The sequence below is a fragment of the Schistocerca serialis genome, chromosome 10 (assembly GCF_023864345.2).
Source record: "Schistocerca serialis cubense isolate TAMUIC-IGC-003099 chromosome 10, iqSchSeri2.2, whole genome shotgun sequence".
Taxonomy (NCBI): domain Eukaryota; kingdom Metazoa; phylum Arthropoda; class Insecta; order Orthoptera; family Acrididae; genus Schistocerca; species Schistocerca serialis.
Window position 1 is genome coordinate 109658282 of NC_064647.1, and position 5676 is coordinate 109663957.

Consider the following 5676-nt stretch of genomic DNA (forward strand, 5'->3'; position numbering starts at 1 on the left):
CAGTTCAATCACTCCACAGATTGTTTAAGGTCATAGCATGCGACTGAGCTGAAATATTTCAGCTACCTCCAATGTAACGGACTTCCTACCAAATGACCTAACTGTGCCAGTATCCGCCGATAGGAGGCCCCAATAGGGTTCGGAAATCGGGTGTTTGCAGGGTTCAATCCCCCCAAATATCCCAATCCTTGTAAGCACCAGTAGGAAGCAAGGAAAAACTGTCCTACACAAAGTACGTCGATTTAATTAATAGTCAACCAACCTGATAGAGTGAGGGAATATTTCCAAGACATCTACAGCTCGGGTTTTGCCAGGTTAACCCTGTTTTGTTTGCTGTCCGGTCTGACCACAACCGACGGCACATGCAGGTTCGGCCGTTGCATGTGACAGGACGTGGGCAATAGAGATAGAGATAGAGATAGAGAGAGAGAGAGAGAGAGAGAGAGAGAGAGAGAGCATGTGTTTCGACAGGAAAATCTCAGGTATCAAATATCGAAGTGTTGCCACCACCTGAAGCTTTTGATTGCGGGATTAGTGCTACTTCAGTAAAATGACATACGGACCGGGAGAGTGGTGTGCTGACCACATGCCCCTCCATATCTGCATCCAGTGACGCTTATGATTGAGGGTGACGCGGCGGCCGGTCGGTACCATTGGGCCCTCATGGCCTGTTTGGGCGGAGTTAAGTTTTAGTTTTTTAGTTTCCTCGAGATGATGTTCCTGGCGGCAACCTTTTGACAGGCCTCCTCGCAATGACATTTGTATGCTAGTGATCTGCCCAGATTGACAGCCGGCTGTGTTGATTTGTTTGTATGTTCTAGATTGCTGCTGTTCCATGTCGCGTTCAGCTTTCTGCTTGCCTGTTTCGAGCAAAGGTGGAAAATGCTAACTTGTTTCTTCGTGGGATTTGGTTTGAGGGAATTGGTTGCCAATATTCAGATATAATGTTTAATGTGTTTTCCAGTTTCCTTTCTACTTCCTCAAAGCTCTTTCATAGTGCAGTAATATCTGTAACAGTGGCATGAAAGAAATTCATAATATGGTCTGGTGTTGGTTGATTATTTTTGTACAGATTAAATAAAAGCGGGGCTAGGACATTGCCCTTTGCAAGACCTTCTTTAGTCAATGCCATCGGCTTTTCCTACCCTCGAGTGTTATATAAAACTGTCTGTTTTGTAACAGAGATTCAACTGTTTTTGTGATATGATGTTCTGTAAATGTCTTACAGAGTTTTTCATGAGCATTCTATGGTCGACGGTGTTATACGCAAAGCTTAAGTGTACCAGAACTGCATCTGTGTTTGTTTTCAAACCGTTCCTTTACGTGTTAGGGATAGGATTTGATTGGTGTACCGTTATCCAGGTTTTGATCCAAACTATTGGGGAACGAGGTTTCGATCTGTGATTCTTTCCTACTCATATGCATTAACTTACGTTTTTCAAGCTGCCTTTCACCACTGCAACTAGAAACTCCGTCTGAGTCATCGTGCATCGTCCTACAGTCGCACAATGACGACTCCGTCCCTCACACCACAGAGCCATCAGCAAATAATCACGGAATGCTGCTCACCCTGTCCTTGAGATCATTAATGCATATAGAGGATGAGAGAAGTCCCATCACACGTTTCTGGACCCTCCACACGATACCCTTGTCTCTGACGAACACTCGCCGTCAAGGCCAACGTACCGGGTTCTGTTACTTAAAAAGTCTTTGTGCCACTCAGAAATCTGGGAACCTACTCCATATGTTCGTACCCTTGTTAACAGTATACTGTGGGTTACTGGCAGTTCTAGCCTAACATGGATGACAACAGTGCGAAACACTATGGTTCAGCAATCGGTATACAATTTACACTATCTTATCAAAACGATAAGGACATTCCTGTGTAGTGCAGAACTGACCACTCGATCCACGAAAGGCAGACCCACCGGCCTGATAGGACACGGAGGGTTCTGTGATGTCAGTGGAGAAGCAGTAACAGTAGAATAGGGCTGTCAGGAGACTCTATTGACTATGAACGTGGAATAGTCACTAGATGTAACAAATCCATCAGGGACATTTCAGTCCTTTGAAAGCTGCCCACGTAGATTGTGATGGTGATGCTATTATGAAGTGGTAAAACTAAGGAACAACCACATATAAACCAAGACCAGAGAGACATTATATATTGACAGACGATCGAGCACGACGATGGGTGACTGTAAAAAATAGGATGTGTAGGCGCCCCGGTGGTCCCGATCGCCTACGGTGGACTGGAGGCCGAGCGGTGAACTCTCCAGTTGTCAGGATGCTAGGAAATGACTGTGGACGCGTCAGAAACGCCAAAGAAACATTAGTAATTCATGACATCTTTATTCCTGCCAAGTACAATGTGGCCCGCGTAACACAGGCTGGCTGAGCTTGGTGATATCTGTTGTGGCGTAACAAGCCTGCTACGCCACACTGGGAAGGGAGCCGAAAGAAAGGCACGCGTACACACACGCCGACTGGCGTCAAGTCTGGAACAGGATAACCATTGAATGGTAGCAAGAAAAGTACGTAGCTGCTTTATACTTAACTTTTATTCTTTGATGAATACAGCGTTCTTCTTGAGACATTTATACTATAACTCTCAAAGTAGGTAAGGCTAATGGCGCCTTGCTAGGTCGTAGCCATGGACTTGGCAGAAGGCTATTCTAACTGTCTCTCGGCAAATGAGAGGAAGGCTTCGTCCGTATTGTCGCTAGCAATGTCGTCGTACAACTGGGGCGAGTGCTCGTCCGTAACTCGAGACCCGCCTTGTGGTGGCGCTAGGTCTGCGATCACACAGTGGCGACACGCGGGTCCGGCATGTACTAAATGGACCGCGGTCGATTTAAGCTACCACCTAACAAGTGTGGTGTCTGGCGGTGACACCACAATATCAACTACCTTCCCCGAGTCCTCGTTGACTCGTAGCGATGACACCAGCTCCGAGCCGCACCAGTCGTGCTAGCGCAGCGCCGCGTGCTGTGACGTAGTGGAGGAATGTCCTTACTTTGGCCGCACATGGCTGGTGCTGCCTGGCTGGCCAGCCGGCTCAGCTGCGGACAGCAGGAGGCTCCGGGTTGGAGTCCCAGCGTTGTCGGCACGAGAGGCGTTCTCGTAGTGCGGAGTGTGCTCTATCCCACCCCGCCTTCTTCCCTGCTCCTCCTGGTGGCTCGTCCGCGGTGGATGGGCGGAACGGCTGCAGTCCCCCAGCGTCGTCGGCTCACCCGGTTGTGACGGCGGGTGCACAGGGCCTAGGCCCCGCACGATCTCGACGACGGCTCACTGATGTGGTCAGCGAGCAAGTCTGCCGCGATGTCTGCTAATCCTGGGTTGATGACTGACAGCGGCAGCAGAGAGGACCAGAGCTGGTACTGTCCCATCACGTCTGCTGCTGGATGGGCCGCCCTTACTGCAACATCTCCTTAATAAAGATTAACTTGTTGATCACCGAGCTGAGCGCTGCGCAGCGTCCCAGTACACGTCTAACTGCAAGTCTAACTGCGAGTGCCTTGTTGCTATCAAAGCTGGCGTATTTAAAGGAAGCACTAGCGACGTCCTGACGTCATGCTCGCTTGTAATGACTGCATTCGTTCCACTTATACTGCTGATTTATCTGTCGTACTCGCCCCTTAGGTGTTCTTGTGACAGAGTTACGTGTTGTAATGGCAGACTTACGTGAAGTTGTGAAATGCAATACATTTGACGCTATACCTCTGTCTTACACTCTACGAAAGCCTCCGTCTAACACAAACCCGCGTGCTAAGCAATTCTCTCTCCCCTGTTGTGTGTAACAAGGCTATTGCCTCTGCGTGACGGCACATTCCATATATGTGCAATCCTCCTACCTCCTGGCTAACCTTCTGCCTCTGGCTCTCGGCATAGGCAACGAAACTTTGACAATGTTCCACGTTTCCAACTCTTTACTATTCTGCGACACTACAGATGAAATCAGCCGAAGAAACCACTCATGAGTTCCAAAGTTTAACCAGCAGTCCAAACAACACAATGACTGTGCATGCGGGGGTTAAAAAGAATGGGGTATGTGATCCACACATTTATGTAGTCAGTGCTAAGTGATACCATTAGACAGTGGATGACCAGAAACGAGTGATTTGGAATGACGAATCACGCCACACGCCATGACAATCTGATGGATGGGTCTGGATTTGACAAATGCCCGCAGGAAGTTACCTGCCATCGTATGCAATGCCAAAGTGAAGTATGGAAGTGATGGTGCTATGGTATGGGGTTCTTTTATGTGGTTATTTGTTCCCTTATTGAGCTGAAGAAAACGCTGAAGAATATGAACACATTTTGGGGCACTGTGTACTGTGTACAGTAGAGGATTGGTTTGGAGACGATGTCTGTTTATATCAGCATGACAGTCCACCCTATCATAGAACAGAGACGTGAGGTCACGTTTTGTGGACAATAACGTACCTGAAATGGATTGGACTGCTTAGAGTCCCGATCTGAAGCGAATGGAACACGTTTGGGATGAATCACGACGTCGATTTCGCTTCAGACCCCAACATCCAACATCACTACCTTCCGTGGTTTCAGCTCTTGAGGAAGATTGGGTAGCCATTCCTTCAAAGACATTTAGACACCCTACTGGAAGTGTCCTCAGCAGAGTTCAAGGCATAAGGTTGACACAACCCGTATCAGTGTCCACTAGGATGTGTCCAGATACTTTTGGTCGAATAGTGTATGCTTATTTGGCTGTCATACTGTTAACGGGAAGCATGCAGTTTCCTTCGACACAGTTGGGTTTTTGCTCTGACCTAAATCCAAGGCAGATTTGAACCTTTGCAGAACAGTGCCGAAACAGAGCCACCAGTCTTCTTTCCTGTCAGTTCACGATACCCGATGTAGCTGAATATAGCACGTGGAGACAATTCAGATTTACGTTGCAGATCGTTGGACTAGACCAGAAGAATGAGGTTGTGTTATACAGTAGTTGTGCTTATTTCTATCGCAGCTAAAGCTGTGCCAAATCGTCAGTCGTCTGAAACATTAATATACACGTTTTTATCTAGCTCATTGTCGATTTTGTACGAAAGCTGTTTTTGCGAGGGTGGTTTGAAAAGTTATCGGAACGGAACAGAAAAAAATTCAATCACTAAAACTTTTTTTTACTTTTCAATGTAGTCTCCTTGTAGATTAATGCACTTGGTCCGACGATGTTCCAGTGCCTTGATCCCATCTCGAAAATGTGTTTCTTCCAGGCCTGCAAAGTAGTTGCCAACTCTGGCTATCAATTCTTCGTTTGAAGTGAATATTCGTCCACCAAAGAAAAATTTTCCGTTTTGAGAAAAAATGGAAGTCTGACACAGCCATATCAGGTGAATAAGGTGGTTGTGGCAACAATTCATACCTTAGATTACGTAATATTGCCATGGCCATGGCACATGTGTGTAGGCGCGCATTGGCTTGACGGACGATGACTTTCTTCCTTGATAAACCTGGCCTTTTTTCGCGTATCTTTTGTTGAAATTTGTCCAGGAGGTTAGCATAGTATTCTCCAGTAATTGTTTGCCCAGTGGCGAGATAACATACAAACAGAATCCCCTTCACATCCCAGAACACCTTTCCTCCGAAGGAATTGTCTTTGCCTCCTTTGGTGGCGGAGAACCAGCATGTTTCCACTGTCTTGACTGTTGTTTT